At 33.1% G+C, this 19,906-nt stretch overlaps 1 long non-coding RNA gene across 1 annotated transcript in view; it reads left to right on the top strand.

Moving 5' to 3' along the window:
* LOC146396056 (uncharacterized) overlaps positions 1–17,259 on the top strand; it is an 81,000-nt gene extending 63,741 nt beyond the window's left edge. The window contains exon 3 of the long non-coding RNA XR_014830409.1: positions 17,157–17,259. This is a non-coding gene — a long non-coding RNA (uncharacterized LOC146396056). The remainder of the gene's footprint in view (positions 1–17,156) is intronic.
* Positions 17,260–19,906: the final 2,647 nt, after the last annotated feature.

Raw genomic sequence — 19,906 nt, 5'->3', positions numbered from 1 at the left:
GTAAAGAAAAGGGAACCATCCTGCACTGTTGGTGGGAATGTAAGCTGGTACAACCACCACAGAGAACAGTATAGTGGTACCTCAGAAAACCATAAATAGAACTACCATATGACCTAGCAATCCCACTCTTGGGCATATATCCAGACAAAATCTTCCTTGAAAAAGACACATGCAGCCACATGTTCATTGCAGCTCTGTTCACAATAGCCAAGACATGGAAACAACCCAAATGTCCATCGACAGATGGTTGGATTAGGAAAATGTGGTATATATACACAACGGAATACTACTCAGCCATAAAAAAGAACAAAATAACGCCATTTGCAGTAACCCGGATGGAACTAGAGACTCTCATCCTGAGTGAAGGAAGTCAGAAAGAGAAAGACAAATACCATATGATATCACTTTAATCTGGAATCTAATATATGGCACAAATGAAACTTTCCACATAAAAGAACATCATGGACTTGCAGAACAGATTCATGGTTACCAAGTGGGAGGAGGAGGGAGTGGGAGGGACTGGGAGCTTGGGGTTAATAGATGCAGACTATTGCCTTTGGAATAGATTAACAATGAGATCCTGCACTGGGAACTATGTCTGGTCACTTATGATGGAGCATGATAATGTGAGAAAGAAGAATGTATACATGTATGTGTAACTGGGTCACCATGTTGTACAGTAGAAAATTGACATAATACTGTAAACCAGCTATAATGGAAAAAATAAAAATCATTATATTAAAAAGGATGTTAATATGTATATATATGAATATTACTCAGCCATAAGAAAAGAATGAAATAATGCCATTTGTACCAACATGGATAGACATAGAGATGATCATACTAAGTGAAGTAAGAGAAATAAAAACATCATATTATATCACTTATATGTAGAATCTAAAAAAGAATGCCAATGAACAAATTGCAGAAAGAAACATACTCATAGATTTTGAAAACAAACTATGGTTACCAAAGGGCACAGGTTGGGGGACTGACATATGCACACTGTGGTATGTGGAACAGTTGGCCAATCGGGACCTGCTGTATAGCAGAGATTTCTACCCAATATTCTGTGATAATCTGTGGGGGGAAATAATCTGAAAAAGAAGGACAAGTATTTAAATACAATTGAATCACTTTATTGTATAGCACAAATTATCACAGTATTGTAAATCAACTATATTTCAATAAAACTTAAAAAAATAAGTATCAATATACTGACTATAGAGAATAAAGGGATAGCTCACAAAAAGATGCCAACACAAAAGATACTCACAGACTTTAAATTAATTCAGATGTTATTTTTTTCCAACTTTGTTTCTTCTTCACTATGGGCAAGTTCCTTAGGCACTCTGTGACTTATTTTCCCTATCTATAAAATAAGGATGAAAATAGTACCTTCTTCATGGATTTATTGTGAGTAAAAATGTGTTAATAGCTATAAAGCACTTAGAACTGACAAGTACCAAGAAGTATATATTCCAACCATTACTATAATTGTCATTATCACTGTTAAATAGAGGGAACATAAATGAATTAAAAGTGCAAATTGTAGTGACAGCTCTTTTCATGAAGGACTGAAGGGGATTTACCTAGGCAAGCATTATAGTTAACTCATGAGGCAATGATGTGGATGCTAAATTGCTGGCAATGATGGTGGAAATATCAGTGAGAAGCGAGCTTCAATTTACATCGTATCAGAATATACAAGAAATTAGTACAGAGATGTCATATAACTGAACAGAAAATTCTTGCACAGTATCTATTTTCTTAACCTACATAACTCTTTACATGAGGAAAAAAGAATAATATGAACATCAAGGAAATCCTTGAATGAGAAATTATTTTAGAAAACATAAAAAGATAAAGGCCATATGTTAAAATAGGAGAGGAAAGGTGCACTAATATGCATATGTGTAAGTTATTATCCACTTATTTAAATCACACCGCTTAATGGGTCAGTCATCTCTTCTTTCCAACCAGAAGTTTACAAGAATCTATTGCACAATCTTTAAAATTACTATTCTCATGTAGATATCCTAATTCACTATTTAATACCAACCATAGTGATAATATTAATAATAATGATCATACCCTTAATAATGTACCTAATATCTATGAGTACTTACTATTTATTAATACCAACGAAAAATTAAAGCATCAATTTAAAATATAAATGAGGTGTTTCCATCCTGGTGCAGCGGAAAAGAATCTAAGAGCCATGAGGTTGCAGGTTTGATCCCTGGCCTTGCTCATTGGGTTAAGGATCGGCATTGCCATGAGCTGTGGTATAGGTCACAGATGAGGCTCAGATCTGAAGTTGCTGTGGCTGTGGCATAGGCCAGTGGCTACAGCTCTAATTAGACCCCTAGCCTGGGAACCTCCATATGCCGTGGGTGTAGCCCTAAAGAGCAAAATAAAAAATAAAATAAAATAAAATAAATAAAATAAAATAGATAAAAGACAAATATACAAAGTCATTAACATACAACTGTTTTCTAAACTCAACACTTTTGAAATACAAAACAATGGTCATTACTTCCAAAAGGCAGTTTATTGAAACAAATCGATTTTTTAAGGTGACTTACAACTCTTTCACTCAATTTTGTTTAGAAACTTTATTGGATTTATCCATTTTATCTCATATCAGAACATTTTTTGACATATTTACTTATCAAAGTAGTACACAGTCATATACTGCAATTGATGTCAGCAACTTTAGGAGGTTTCTCTAAGTCACAAGAATTCAATATAGTTGCTTCTTTGGAAATACTTGCCATTTGAGTTTATCTACACTATGACTCATGTATTGAAAGGCAAAATAGTAATGTGCAAAATATAGAGTCTGAGAGCAGAAAGAATAAGAAAGCCTTAAGAAGCATTCATAAATAAAAGAACATTAACTAATAAAGAAGCATTTTTAGAACCTCTCATGGATCATCTAATCTTTACAATTAGATATGAGAAAATACTCATATCACCTTTTTGATGAAGAAAAGACACAGAGAACTCACATTTTAAGGATGACTGTAAGGATAAAATCTTAATGGAATAAGTTAATTTACCTGCAAAAGAATCCAATTATTTTTCAGGGAATAATATATTCTATATCTCTCAATTTTTTCACTCTATTCTTAGTTCATTGTCTCCTACTATTTGTCATTAATAAACTATGGTAGATAAAAGTAGAAGGCTGGAGTAGCAGGGAAAGAATAGGAGATAAATATACATAAAATCATAATCTATAGAATTAGAAAGTTCATTAATTAGATTATTTTTCAAACTATGTTGATTCTATAATATAATTATATTTGCAAAATGTCTACTAAACAGAAATGGGCTATCACATTACTATTTCTAACATCATATTTTATTCTAGGCTTAATTTAATTATAATCCATTTTTTAAGTTTTTCCTTCTTTACTATGATATTTCCAGCATAAAATGATAAACTAAATTAATAACTACATACATAATATCCAAAATGTAAAAATGTAACTAGTGTGTGCTAAATCAACATTTTTTGGTTATTTATTCTTTCAAGGGAGAATGTTAGTATTTATTAATAATTATTGACTATGAATAAAAATAAAGATCATTTACTAAAAAGGTCAACAAACAACAGGCAAGCAAACAGTTCAAAAAGTAAGTAATTCATATGTGCTTAAACTCCATGTCACTGAATTAGTGATAAGTACCAGGAAAAGAATTAGAATCCTAATTTCTGACACCTGCTTTAAGTCATGTGAGGATATCTGGTTAATAGTTCACTAACAAAAATCTACAAGAAATTTTCCATCTCATTTGCATAAAAAGAATGATTAAATTGAAATGGTTCTTCTATAATTGATAAGGTCATGTGATCTCTGTAGTATGAATGCATACTAGCAGTTTTTGTTTTCCATAAAAAGAAAGTGGTTAAAAGTTTTATCTTAAGGATTCCTAAATATTTAACTGCAATAGCAATCTGGAACACCATTATATTTAAAATCAATTTCAATTGCCAAAGTTTATGGAGATCTATATCTGTATCTACATCATGATCTATATCTAACTATATAACAGAATTATTTCTCTGTTAGTTTTAATAACTCTTGCAAATTTTTTCAATAATGACTACATTTAAAATGGAAATATGTCAAATTAACATAGATGTAGCTTTTTCACCTAGTGCAGAATTCTAAACAAAAAATGTATATTAAATGTACATTAGAAAAGCAAATTATTTCATTTACTCTTACCCCAGAGTCTAAATAAAGTGTGGCCAAAAAAACCACAACTAAATGAGTACCTTTAATCTTACTCTAACAAAAGATAGGTATTCTTATTCCATATCTCCTTTGAAATGGTACTTTTACCTTGGAAAAAACATGAAAGAAGAAACTGACAGAATAACAGTTTTAGATAAAGTCCATTTTCTTTCCAATTCCATTTTTATTTGATTTAATTCAGTTTTATTGCATGATATTTACATTAAATCAGGTTGCTATGGAAATAACAGTGAGATCAGGCATTTACATGACATGACATTACTTGACTTATTTCCCCTTAATTTAATAGGACATAAATTGAATTCAAATATAAGATGCCAAAGGAAATCTATCACTAATTTTTGTAGTTGGATTTCTGTATATGGTCCTTTTACTTGACAACAATGATAAATTAATTTCATAGGGAGATGAGTTTAAGAGTCATTTGTGTTATCCACTGTCCTTGATTAAGAAAACATCTGTCAATGCTTTATTTATAGATGACTGCTTTGCACATTATGCTAAAAATCAAGGATGTAACAAGGTATATATTCTTATTTCATAAAGTTCACAATCTACAAAAGAAGACCAAATAAATGTATAGAAAAAATATAACTAAAGATAAAAAGTCCAAACCAATAAAACAGATGATAAAATATGAGAATAGGGAATCCATTAGCTTGTAAGTAGGGGAGTTGGGAGAAGTTTAAAATACTCACATTTTTTAATAATCCACTCTGAATATGCAACTGAGAATGTCAAAGTATAAGTGATATTCAACATTATGTTTGGGTTTCTGAAAGTATTTGAAACAAGTAATGGTTAACACAATGGAATTCCAGGAAGTCCCTCTTGTGGCTCAGCAGTAATAAGCCCAACTAGTATTCATGAGGATGCAGGTTTGATCCCTGGCCTCACTCATTGGGTTAAGGATCTGAGCTGAGGCATAGGCTATAGGCACGGCTTGGATCCTACATTGCTGTGGCAGTGGTACAGGCCAGCAGCTGCAGCTCAGATTTGACCCCTAGCCTGGGAACTTCCATATACCATGGGTGCATCCCTAAAAAGAAAAAAAAAAAAAAAAGGAATTTCATATTGTATTTAATAAGTATACATATTTTCCTTTTTCATTTTATGATTTTTTATTTTTTCCAATATAGTTGATTTACAGAGTCCTTTCAATTCCTACTATACAGCAAAGTGACCCAGTCACACACATATAAATATATATATATGTATATGTATATATATATGTATTCATTTTTACACATCATCCTCCATCATGTTCCATCACAAATGACTGGACATAGTTCCCTGTGCTATACAGCAGGATCTCATTGTTTATCAACTCCAAAGGCAATAGTTTACATCTATTAACCCAGACTCTCAGTCCATCCCACTCTCTCCCCCTCCCCCTTGGTAACCACAAGTCTGTTCCCAAAGTCCATGAGTTTCTTTTCTGTGGAAAGGTTCATTTGTGCCATACATTAGAGTCCAGATTTCAGTGATATCATTTGGTATTTGTCTTTCTCTTTCTGACTTCCTTCACTCAGGATGAGAGTCTCTAGTTCCATCCGGGTTGCTGCAAATGGCATTATTTTGTTCTTTATTATGGCTGAGTAATACTCCATTATATATATACACCACATTTTCCTAATCCAACCATCTGTCGGTGGACATTTAGACTGTTTCCACGTCTTAGCTATTGTGAATAGTGCTGCAATGAACATATGGGTGCATGTATCTTTTTCAAGCAAAGTTCTGTCTGGATATATGCCCAAGAGTGGGATTGCTGGGTAATATGGTAGTTCTATATTTAGTTTTCTGAGGTACCCCCATACTGCTTTCCACAGTAAAACCATACGAAACTACTACCAAAAAAAAAAAAATAGGCCAATATCTTTGATGAGTATAGATGCAAAAATTCTCAAGAAAATTTTAGTTAACTGAATCCAACAACATATATAAAAGATCATACACCAAGTATGCATATTTTAAATTTATACAATCAAGATTGTTAGGATATAGGAAAACCTAGTAGTTAATTCAATCACTTCATCTTCCACAACAACTTGAAGGTCAAAAAGTTATTACTGTTTTCCATAGTGGTTGTGCCAATTTACATTCCCACCAACAGTGTAGGAGGGTACCCTTTTATCCACTCCCTCCCCAGCATTTGTTATTTGTGGATACATTAATGATGGCCATTCTGACAGGTATGAGATTGTACTTAATAGTAGTTTTGATTTGCACTTCTCTAATAATTAATGATGTAGAGCATTTTTTCATGTGCTTATTGACCATATATATATCTTCTTTGAAGAAATGTCTATTCAGGTCTTTTTCCCATGTTTCAACGGGGTTGTTGTTTTTGTTTTGTTTTTCATTGTTGTTGTTATTGTTTTGCTGTTGAGTTGTACATATAAATTGTTTATTTTAGAGACTAAGCCCTTGTCAGTTGCACTGCATCCTTTGAAACTATTTTCTCCCATTCTGTAGGTTGTCTTTTTGTTTATTTTTATGGTTTTCTTTGCTGTGCAAAAGCTTGTCAGTTTGATGAGGTCCCATTGGTTTATTTTTGCTTTTATTTCTGTTGCCTTGGGAGACTGACCTAAGAAAACATTTGTAAGGTTAATGTCAGATAATGTTTTGCCTATGTTCTCTAGGAGTTCTTGGAGTTTGATGGTGTCTTGTCTTATATTAAGTCTTTAAGGGAGTTCCCATCGTGGCGCAGTGGTTAACGAATCCGACTAGGAACCATGAGGAAGCGGGTTCGGTTCCTGCGCTTGCTCAGTGGGTTAACGATCCTGCGTTGCAATGAGCTGTGGTGTAGGTTGCAGACGCGGCTCGGATCCTGCGTTGCTGTGGCTCTGGCGTAGGCAGGAGACTACAGCTCCGATTGGACCCCTAGCCTGGGAACTTCCATATGCTGTGGGAGCGGCCCAAGAAATAGAAAAAAGACAAAAAAAAAGAAAAAAAAAAGTCTTTAAGCCATTTTGAGTTTATTTTTGTACATGGTGTGAGGGTGTGTTCCAGTTTCATTGATTTACATGTGGTTGTCCAGTTTTCCCAGCACCACTTACTGAAAAGACTCTCTTTTTCCCATTTTATATTGTTGCCTCCTTTGTCAAAGATTAATTGACCAAAGGCGTCTGGGTTAATTTCTGGGTTCTCCATTCTGTTCCATTGGTCTGTCTGTCTATTTTGGTACCAGTACCACACTGTCTTGATGACTGCAGCTTTGCAATATTGCCTGAAGTCTGGGAGAGTTATGCCTCCTGTTTGGTTTTTGTTCCTCAGGATTGCTTCGGCAATTCTGGGTCCTTTATGGTTCCATATAAATTTTTGGATTGTTTGTTCTAGTTTTGTGAAAAATATCATGGGTAATTTCATAGGGATTGCACTGAATCTGTAGATTGCTTTGGGTAGTATGCCAATTTTTTAAATATTAATTTTTCAAACACAGGAGCATGGAATATCTTTCCATGTCTTTGCATCCTCTTTAATATCCTTGATTAATATTTTATTGATTTTAGCATATAGGCCTTTCACCTCCTTGGTCAGGTTTATTCCTAAGTATTTAATTTGGGGGGGGGGGAGGTTAAAAGGCACAAATGAAACTTTCCACAGAAATGAAACTCATGGACTTGGAGAACTGACTTATGGTTGCCAAGGGGGAAGGTAGGTTGTGGGATGGACTAGGAGTTTGGGGTTAACAGATGAAAACTATTGCATTTGTAGTGGATAAGCAACGAGACCCTGTTGCATAGCATAGAGAACTATATCTAGTCACTTGTGATGGAACATGATGGAGGATAATGTGAGAAAAAGAATATATATGTTCTTTATATATACATGACTGGGTCTCTTTGCTGTACAGTAGAAATTGACAGGACACTGTAAATCAACTATAATAAAAAAATAAATAGAAAAAATCAAAAAATGTTACTACTTGCTCAAAATGACCAAGTTAGTTAGCAACCAATATAAGATTGTAAATTAATTTCCTGATTTTAAGACCAGACTTCTTTGCACAAAATCTTTATCTCCCTGGAATAGATTATGATGCCTATCATAAAAGCTGAAATTTGGAAGATACCAAGAATTCTACATAGGTTTGGTAAACACAAAAATGCAAGCACTATTTCTTTTGCCTAATTCCTATAGAGTGAAAAAAATGTGATTTATTTCTTTTCAAAACCAGATGGAGATTTTATATTTGAAAGAAAAAAATACAGGAAAAAAGATGTTAGGCATATAGCTGTATTTTAACTGAGGAGGGCCTAATTCTGGTGTTTTCTGTATATCACATGAGAATCCACAAATTAAGACAAAAAATGATTAGAAGTAAAATCTTTCATAAATAAGAATTTTTCGTACACAAAAAGAAGAATGAAATAGAAGCTTTCAAAACATTTGGGATTCTGTAGGCAAATTACATATATACATGCAGGTTTTATTTTGTTTTCTCAAATTTCATCTTTAGGTCACTATATCGCCACTACTTAAAAACAACACAAAACAATAAAACACATGCAAAAAAAATATAAAAAGTAAACATACAGGATTTCAGTGAGGAAGATGGTATATGAAAAATATGAAAAAACTCAAAGCAGATGAATTTTAAGTACATTTTCCATAATTAAATTAATTACAGTTTCAAGGTTAATAATTCCTTCAACGTCACTTCTGAGACTTTAGTATTTCATCATTTAAATACTTAAGTGTACTCTAATGAACATCACTTATCTTTGAACTTAAATATGCCATGTGTAAGATGTATATGGACATTTTTATACTGTGCATCTGTCTCTTATGTAGAAAACTTCTAAATGATTACATCCTTAATATTTTTCTGACTTCCTTGTCACATATACCTTGCTTCTTAATCAATACCTTTAAGACTTGTTGGGGGAAATGATGTACCTTCTAATAGAATTTTGGTGAGTATAAACAACCCAAAGCTTTCCACACCTCAGGCCATTTTTAAGCTCATTTCCTTTGTTGAAGATGAGCCCCCATAATCCCATTTCTTGCTTCTCTCAGGTCCTTGCTTAAATTTTCATTATTCTGAGCTTCATTTCTTAACAGTTCTATCTAAACTAATACCTGTTTCCAGTTTATGTCTTCCTTTCTCTCCTTAACCTACTTAACCTTTCTTCATAAAATGTATTACCACCTGAAATATAATGTATTTGTTAACCACCTCACTGTTGGTTTATATTTACTTAAGCAGAAGCTCTACAAGAGCTAGAAATTTATTTTATTCATTGCTTTATCCTCAGTGCCTAGAAAAGTACATGACACAAAGTAGAAATTCAATAGATATTTGGTAATAAAATATATAATTTATAATATATAAATTCTTCAAAATTACTAGACCTAAAATATTACTAATTGCATATGATCAATTATTTGCTAAACACTAAACTATTGAACTGCATGTTTTAGAAATAGGTCAGGGTATGTGCTATGCACTACATATTTAATTCCCATAACATTCTATGAATTTTTCATACACTATATAAATAAGTTTCAGAGATGTTAGCCTACCAGCTGAGATAATACAACCAGTAAATGGCATAATCTGGATTGAATTCTGCTTATCTATCTCAGAATCCCAAGCTCTTCCCCCTGGATATTTCATGTAGTAAATAAAGGCATCAGCTTGCTTGTATTTTTTCATTTCTAGACAGAAGTAAAATGATTAATTCTGATTATCCATAGTGGTCACAGACTTATGATTAAAGATAAAATAGGAAACTCTCATACTTTAAAGATTTTTTTTTCTGTTTCAAAGAAACAACAAATTCTATTTCTTTCCCTCTAAGAGATGACAAATGGATCTATCAACAGTCACAGGAATGCACAGTTCTAGGCTTAATTATTTCTCTGGACATGCCAAAATCTAATGTGGAGACACTTTTATGAAGATAATCTATTTCAACATATATCAGCCCCCAACTATTTCCTGAGGCTTTTTGAATTACAAATTTTCTGAGGTTGAAGTACAAGAAAGGGTGATTATGAATCAGACAGTCTACAAAATGCCCTTTTCCAAGTGTCATATTTTAGAAAACTCTCCATATTCAAACTATTGCACTCTGGCCCTTTAATTACAAGACAGATAAGAAAGAAAAAATTCAATGAGGAAAATGACAAATTGATGTTAAAATTCATTGTTGAATTCATTCATGATGAGATCTGTGTCCATGTCCTAAAACATCTGCTAAGCCTTATAATGTCATTGACTTTACTATGTATAATAGCACTATTTACCTTCAGAACATAGCGGGTGTGATAAGAGAAGTAACAATTTTGTTAAACAGGACTTCTAGGAATGAAACCAATGTATATGGGCACTTTTAGTGTATCTTACAAGGCAAACAAAGGTGACATGTCAGTTTGTTCACTGTCTACTCTAGGTGAGCATGTAATGGTACATGTAGAGAACTGGGACATCCATTTGTTTTCCTAGGTCATCTGAAATTTCTGTATTATCTTTAACATATTTTTGTCAAATAAATAAAGGATTAAGCAGAATTACTGAATTGATTTTAGAAGATATAAGTTTTACTACTTAATCTTTTCTTATTTTAAAACAACTCTATATAATGAGAAAAATGTATAAATAATTAACTGAATAAATTTGTACTCTATTCTTGGTAAAGTCTCCTTCAGCTTAAATTAGAAGCATAACAAAGTTGGAGTTCTTTTGTTGTGCAGCAGATTATTCTGGTGTTGTCACTTGAAGTGACTTAGGCCACTGCTATGGTATGGGTTCGATCCCTGTCCCAGGAACTTCTACATGCTATAGGAACAGCCAAAAAAATAAAAAGATATAACAAAGTCCTTCAGTGTATTACCTTTCCTTTGATTCCCAGTGGAATCAAATTCATACCTTTCTTACTTCTTATATTTTTATTCAAAATTATCCTACCTGGTTTTCCAACCTCCATAATTGTTTTGCCTTCCAACCCAAATAATGCATATAGCCAGATTAATGACTTTGAAATATAGCTCTAAACATGTCACTCTTCTATTAATAATTCTTCAATAACTGCCATTATTCTAAAGTAAAATTCAAATTCCACAGCTTGACATTCATAAGCCTCTGCTTGGCCTCAAACTGCCCTATCAGTAATAACTTTACTTCTATGCTTATTTCCCTGTCTGACTAGACCCCTTAACCTTTCATATTTATTTCTCCCACAATGCCTTAATTCAGGACCAGATTAAATATTAAAGACCCCTTGTAAATAGCAGTGGCCTCATCTTCTTTTTTCTCAAAAGTAAAAGTTTGTTTTGATGGTAATGAAAAAAAGAGTGAAATATTTGGAGAAAAAAAGACTTAAGTAAAATTGCTAGCAATTGAACTAGCAATTGATAAGAAAAGGTAAGAGTTTGGGATTACTTTCAGGTTTCTAACTCATTTAATTTGGTAATACTATTAAGTGTCAGCATATGGAATACAAAGAAAACCACAGGGTGGAGGAGGGTGGGTTGGGTCACAGACAGAGATGATGAGCTAGAACAGATTTAAAGACTCCACAGGACACAGAAGTAGTGGGCAGCTGGATGCATCACTTTTAGCTCCAGAATAGGCCAGGGTTAGAAAGTTAAGGTTGGATCATTTAGCTTAATTATAAGTTAAACTCTGAGAGGAAATAAGATCACTCAAAGAAAGTGTATGTAAAGAGGAAAGAATTAAAGACTTATGGAAGACCCTAAAGGTTTTTATAGAAAAATGAGAAATTCAAGAAAGAGACTAAGATAAATACTAGTAAGGAAAAAATGTCAAGGAAGATGAGAAAGCAAGAAATAAAGCAAAACAAAACCTAAGAAACAATAAGTCATTCATTAGGCAATATAGCTTGGATTTATACCAAGATAAAAACCAAAAAGTGTTTATTAAATTTGTTCATAAAGATACAGTGAGTGGCTTTTTCAAAAGAAGTCTTTGTGGAGTGGTATAATCAAGGCATATAGCCATTAGAGAGAAGTGATTGGTACTGTGGAAGTGAAGACCACGGGTTTACACTACTCTTTGAAGGAGCTCACTTGAGAAGGGAAGGATAGAGAATGTAACTAAGAGATGGAGAAATTGTTATTTATTAATTTATTCACTGTGGTCAGGAAACTTAACATATTTATACTCTTAGGGAAAGAAAAAAGGAAGAAATAAAGATACAGAGAATAGGAGTTTCCATTGTGGTGCAGCGGAAACAAATCCAACTAGGAACCATGAGGTTGTGGGTTTGATCCTTGGCCTTGCTCAGTGGGTTAATGATCCAGAGTTGCTGTGAGCTGTGGTGTAGGTGGCAGATGTGGCTTGGATCTGTTGTTGCTATGGCTGTGGCACAGACCAGCAGCTTTAGCTCCAATTGGACCCCTAGCCTGGGAACCTCCATATGTCATGGATGCAGCCCTAAAAAGAAAAAAAAAAAAAGATATAAAGAATACTAGAGAGGATAAACAGTATATATGACTAATATAAACCTATATTTAAGTGTGTTCATGTATATGTATATGTAATTGTGTATGCATATTTTATGGGTACACATTTATACATGAGTATGTTCAGATACCTATGTCCATCTTTGATTTTGTCTTTGTATATAAACAGTCCAGAATGATGCATAAAAAATCATTAAGAGCTGTAAACTACAGAGCTAGAGACTGGAGGAAATTTTGGTGGGAACTTTATAAATTCTCCTTTTTTTCTTGTTTTCTATTATTGTAATAAAATAAACTAAAAATTTGGGAGTTCCCATTGTGGCTCAGCAGGTTAAGAACCCAACTAGTATCTATGAGAATGTGAGTTCAATCCCTGGCCTTGCTCAGTGAGCTAAGGATCTGCTGTTGCCACAAACTGTCATGTAGGTCACAGATACAGCTTGGATCTGTGTTGCTGTGGCTGGGGTGAAGGTGAAAATGGACAAACACCTTCGGAATTTTTAAAACAAAGAAAGATAGGCCTTATTCTAGAGAGCTCTTCATTTAGTGAAGTGAATTCCTAACACTTGTTTTAAAAAATAATGCTCTACAGTCCTGCATCACCAGGAAAACAGAGAGAACTAGTGCTCATCTAGACAAATGGATACAGATCTAGAAAGAAGGAATCATTTGATTGAAACAGCTATGTAGCTGATTTGGATTCACAGAGTAAAAATCACTTTTTTTTAACTATAATTTTCTTAATGACCTGTAGTGAAATGAATCATGAAAATGTTCATCACTCATTGACAAATTAATAAATGAATAAATGGGAGATGATGCAAGTAACAATTTCTTAATATTTATTACCATCATACTTTTTGTCATCACATTTCATTTAGTATCAGTAGCTATGGATAAATAGCAAGGAAGAAAAGATCTATTAGGATAACTGTAAAGTAGAACATACCTGACATTTTAGAGCATAAAAGTAGTAATATTAATGTTGTCCTAAAATAAGACTTTTAACATTGAAATAAAGAATTGCTTTTGGGTATTGAGCAACATGCAAATTTTTTTTTACCTCAGAATCCTAATCTTTTAGTTATGAATTGTGAGTGTCTGTGTGTATAATACGTAGAGGAAACTAGGATTAAATAAAGAGAAGTTTTCCAGAAAAATTCCAATTTTTAATACTGTAACTTAGAAAATAATATCTGACAATTCTTAGTACTGCCTTTAGGGGCTACCTTGCTTCATGTGGTTCATCTGTGAGAAAGTGAATGTCTTCAAATAACTTATAAATGTTCTTATTTATTTTCCTGTCCTTAAAGCAATATTCTTCTTTTAAATTATCAAACCAAAATTATATGTTTAGAATTATATATAACAGGCTACTTGAGATTTTAATTTCCTTTTTTTAAACAATTTAATATTACTACTATAGATCATTCTTCATCTTTAACTTTCTGTCCATTGCTATATCTGTATAGACCTAATTTATCTTCATTCTACCTTTTAGACATAAACCAGACTACCTTTACCTTTGAGATAATGACAGAATCAATGCAATGCTCATATTTTTAAAAAGGATCTGTGATTTTAAGCATTATTCTCTTACAAGAAGTTATTTAAAAATATATTCAATACTTAAGAGTAAAAAAGATCTTTCAGAATGTAAAAGTTTCTCAGTTAAGTTTGCAGTTTTGGTTTTACATTTTAGTTCTCTGTGAATAATATGTTAAAGTCCCTTGAGCTATTGGAAAGAGCAATATATAAAAGACAAAAATATGAATAGTGTAGAATATAATGTAGTGAAAACTGTAAGCAAAAGCACATTTGGAGTTAATAAAGACCAAGAATGGTTCTTTATTCAATGTTAATAAAAAATTAAGCAAAGAAAGTATCACCCCCACTGATCCCTGGATGAATGCCATATATTCAACATATTGCTGACTCTCTTATACACTTGAGTAATTCTGCTATCCTAACATACTAATTACCAGTAATTATCTAATTGTAGTTCATAAAGTCTTAAAAATGATAATGTTAAATGCTGAGATGTCATTAGCCACTTTTCAACATATTTATTACACCTTTTATATGTAGACACAAAAGAGGTAAGGGAATGTTTTTAAATGTTTGAATTTTCATAGATTTCAGGAATACTAATATCATCTTTGCTAGGACTTTTCCTATTACACTCCATCAAAATACTGGATTTTTCCCAAGCACCCATTAAAACAGTAGGTGATTTTCAATGAGGAATATACCACATTATCAATTTTTATCTATCATTATAAATCATACATATATAATTAACAGCTTTACTTTCTACTAACTCAAATTACTACTTCATTTTATTAAAAAGAATGCAGAAATTATATTTCCACACTGACTTAACATGCAAATAATTTCCTTAGTTTTACTCACCAAAATCACTTACTTAGAAGCATTAGTCCTATTCCTCCTTGGACCTACCTTCCCTGAATCTGTCTTCCAATCAATGAGATACCTGACCTTATCTCTGCATTTTAAAATCTTGGTTGAAGAAAGAAAATATACCCTTGAAACATAAAAGCCATTTTAGAGGCAGCAGGAATTTGTACATTATTAAAGTTATACTGTCACTGAAATGAGTTCTACTTTCTTTTAAATACAATAATTCTCTTGTGGCTCAGCGGTAACGCTCAGACTAGTATCCATGAGGATGCAGGTTCAATCCTTGGCCTCTCTCAGTGGGTTAAGGATCCAGCATTGCCGTGGCTGTGGTATAGGCTGGCAGCTACAGGGCCAATTCGACCCCTAATCTGGGAACTTCCATATACCATGGGTGAGGCCCTAATAGACAAATGAAGAACTAAATAAATAAGATAATGTCTTGAATACAGCTATTTTTAGACTAGAAAGTAAGAAAGCACCTACATCTCCAAGTTCTGATTCCTGTTATTAATTAGATTGATTGAGAAAGAAGGAAATTAAGATTTTTTTTTCCCATCTGATTTATCCCCCAATCACTTTTCCTGCTAATAAGCCTAGCCTAGGAAATATGTGTGTATGTGTGTATGTGGGTGTGTTTGTGTGTGTATTCATTTATGTTACTCTTACAGAATGATTTAAACTCATGAGAAGTGCTTGCTGTCATGTTTTTGATGACAGTATTCAGATAATGGATGACAGGGCTTAATGAAAACATTCTCAATATAATACCAACCCCAGCTGTCATTGCTTTAGGGCAAAGAGTCCTGAAGGGGTAGAAACCTAGTGATTGGTTGATACGACAAGGGAGATTAGATTTAGGAGAGATCAATAGAACAATTCTGCTCCACAAATTTTATTATTATCTTTCCACCAGCTTAGCTGAAATGTAGGATCTGATTGATATTACTGTGTCCTCAAACATAGGTCACTTGACAGAGTGTGCAATGCATACAGAGAGCATCAACCTTAATCACCGCAACCACCTAAGTAAATTTCATATATCTTATTAAACTTCCATTAGCTTAAAGGTTTATTCTACATAAGGCTGTCATTTGTGTTACAACTCCTTTATGGTTTAATTCACATCAGATGGAGATAATAAATACCCAACCAACCTCAGATTTTTAATTTTACCAGTGAAATTGTATTTTTGAAAAAGAATTGTGTAGTGTTGAATACTGTGAAGCAAGTTTATATACGAATCTTTCTCAAGCTGAAAGATTTTCCTTTATTCCTAGTTTAATGAATTTTAAATATTCTTTTTATGGTTTAGAATACAATCCTTTATCAGGTGTGTCTTTTGCAAATATTTTCCCTCAATCTGTGCTTGTCTCATTTTCTTTACATTGTCTTTTGCAGAGAAGTTTTTAATTATAATAAATTCCAGCTCATCAATTATTTCTTTCATGCATCATGCCTTTGATGTTGTATCTAAAGGGTCATTGCCACACCCAATGTCATATAGTTTTTTTCCTTATATTATTTTCTAGGGGTTTTATAGTTTTGTGTTATTCTCTAAGTCTGTGATACAATTAGTTATTCAAAGATTTTAGTTACTGATTCAATGTTACTAACTCAATGCAATTCCTATCATTTTAATTATTCAGAACAGTCATAAATGACCCTAATATAAAATAATAAAGCATAATTATTCCTCTCTTGCAATGATCTTATTTTCACATATATCTCATATGTCCATTCTCTATAGCCACACAAAATATTTTGTCATTACTAGTAACTGTGAGACCACTAAAATCTCATTTTCAAGCATCTCAAGTCATTGCTTCTTTTCATATGACATAATCCAGTGGCTCCATATAAAGAATATTCAACCCCACTGGGGCTCATAACCCATTGACCACTTTTTCAATGTCTCTTAAAGACTTAACTTCTTTTATACATATCCTAAAGTATCTTGCATCTTTCTTGGTTCATTTTAAGTACCTGACTAAAGGAAAATCATTACTAATTCTAACTTTACTTTCCCAGCTTATTACATTTGCAGCTGAATATGGACAGAAACAACCAAAAATATGCAGACTGGCCTGTTACTGCTCCCACTAGGAAAGAAAAAAATTACCATCCCTTCAGGTAGGACCCTATTTACCTACTTCTCTTATATGAAAAATTCTTAAGAGGAGTTCCCGTCGTGACACAGCAGAAACGAATCCGACTAGGAACCATGAGGTTACGGGTTCAATCTCAGGCCTCGCTCAGTGAGTTAAGGATCCGGTATTGCCATGAGCTGTGGTGTAGGTTGCAGATGCAGCTCAGATCAGGCATTGCTGTGGCTCTGGCATAGGCCAGCGGCAACAGCTCAGATTAGACCCCTAGCCTGGGAACCTCTATATGCCATGGGTGCGGCCCTAAAAAGACAAAAGACAAAAAAAAAAAAATTATTTGAAGAGTCGTTAATAGTCATTGTCTCAAATTCTTACATTCTTTTTTGAATCTCCAATCAGATTTTTCTAAAATCCCTACTCTCTACTCTCCCCACACAAGTAGATACCACCCCACCACCACTGTAAATATCTCTAATGTCTCAATGAACTACAAGGTGCTAAATCCAATGGTAAAGTCTCAGTTCTCTTTCAGAATAAAATTCTTACAAAGTAGCCTAAAACTGGCTATACTGATCTGGCTCATTATACATTTTCTAATCTCATTTTCTATTACTCCTACTATTCTTTTCTTAACTCTGCTTCAACCATCCTTTCTATTGCTATTCAAATCCATCAAGCACACTCCCACACCATAAGATTTGCAGGTGACGTCTTTCTGCCCCAGCATTTCTCCTCTTACCTTTTTCCCCAAAAGAGGGTGAACCAATTTACTTTTCAACAAGCCATGTCATTTGATGAACAGGATTTCTTACTTTTCATGTAGCCACATTTGTAGTCCTTTAATCTATAGTTAGGAATTTTGAATTCTCTTTCTCTGCCCCAAGTTTATAAAGATTCCCTCATAACTTACCTTCTAAAATATCTATTATTTTGCATTTAGTTTTACAAGCCACCTTGATTTAATTGTGGCATAAAGTATGAGTCAGGGTGAAGTTTTCGATTTGAATTTTTCATTGTCCCAACATCATTTATTAGAAACGTAATTTTTTCCTAGTGTTCTTCATTTCACCTTTGACATTAGCTGATAATCCCAATATGAATAATTTTCCTTTTGAATATTTCATAATTCTAAAAAAAGTTTCACAATTATTATTTTAGATTAGAAAATTATTTATAGCCAAGGGGAACTGTGTGTGAATTTTAGGATGTTTAGCAGCATCTCTGGCCTTAACTCAGTAGATCCCAGCCAATCTACTCACTTTTTCTCCACCCCAGACATTCTAAATATTTCCACACATTGCAAAGTGTCTAGTAGAGTTCAAAATTGCCCCTAGTTGAGAACCACAGCATCCTAAAGTTTATGTTTTATAATTGTGGCCAAGTCAATTCTGTCATGACTATCAATTTATAATACACTTTTATATCTAGTAGAGCCATGGTTCTCATCCTTTTTTCATCAAGAGTGTCTTGACAAGAGTCCAGTTGTGGCTCAGCAGGTTAAGAACCTGACATAGCGTCCATGAGGATGTGGGTTCAACTCCTGCCCTCCCTCGGTGGAATAAAGATCTGATTTTTCTGCAAGCTTCCATGTAGGTTGCAGATGTGGCTCAGATTCAGCATTATTGTGGCTGTGGCATAGGAATGAAGCTGCAGCTTCAGTTTGACCCCTAGCCTGGGAACTTCCATATGTTGTGGGTGCAGCCATTAAAAAAAAGTGCCTTCACAATACTTGCTGTGTTAAATTTCATGTACTTTTTAGAATGAAATATCATACAACACAAACACTGTACTAAATATACAAAATAATTTGAGATAAAGATATATGTAAACAATATCAAGTCTGTCACATCATAGATATCATATATTCTTTTATTTATGTAATTCTTATTCAGTTCCCTTCAGTACTCATCCGTAAGTTTCTGGATAAAAGTTTTGTAAATTTTTGTCACATTTATTTCTAATATTTGGTATTTAAATGGTATTTTAAATTTTGTTTTCAGAATAATTATGGGCAGAAAATAAAAATGTGACTTTTTATATTGGCATTACACTCAACAACATGCTAAACTGTCTTATTGTTCTAAAAAAGTCAGCTGGGGATATTTTTTAACATTTTCTACATACATTATTGTGTTGTCCACAACTGAGTTTATTTTTTAATCTTTACTCTTATACATTTGTTCATTTTTTTTTTTTGCCAGATTATACTGGCTAAACACTACAGTACAGTATGTATTAGAAATGGTAATACTGTCGGTCTTGAACTCAAAGGGACACTTTATCAAACCTCACTATTAAGTATTATGTTTACTGTCAACTCATTAGAGCAAAGAAGTATCCCTCTAGTTCTAATAAACTATAAACATTTTTCATGTGTTGATATTAAATTTGATTATGATTTGTTTCTCAATCATTGAGACAATCATGATTTTCTCTTAGAGACTGTTAATGTGGTTAAGCACAATGATAATCTAATTTACTTAAGAACAATTACATTAAGTAAAATTTTCAGATATTAAGTACACAATTTGATGAATTTTAATACATACACATACCCCTGAAACTAATGCCCCAATCAAGGAACTTGCAATACCTTAGAAAGCTTTAAATTCCTTGCTTTTGGTCAACCACCAGCCCTGTTTGCCTTAGACAACCACTGTTCTGATTGATAAAACC

Source organism: Sus scrofa, chromosome 15, assembly GCF_054392235.1.
Source record: "Sus scrofa isolate SSC_HxYL_T2T_F1_AM1 chromosome 15, Sscrofa_HxYL_maternal_Yorkshire_Landrace_v2.0, whole genome shotgun sequence".
Taxonomy (NCBI): domain Eukaryota; kingdom Metazoa; phylum Chordata; class Mammalia; order Artiodactyla; family Suidae; genus Sus; species Sus scrofa.
Note: the sequence above shows the minus strand (reverse complement) of the source record. Positions and strands in the feature narration are given on the sequence as shown.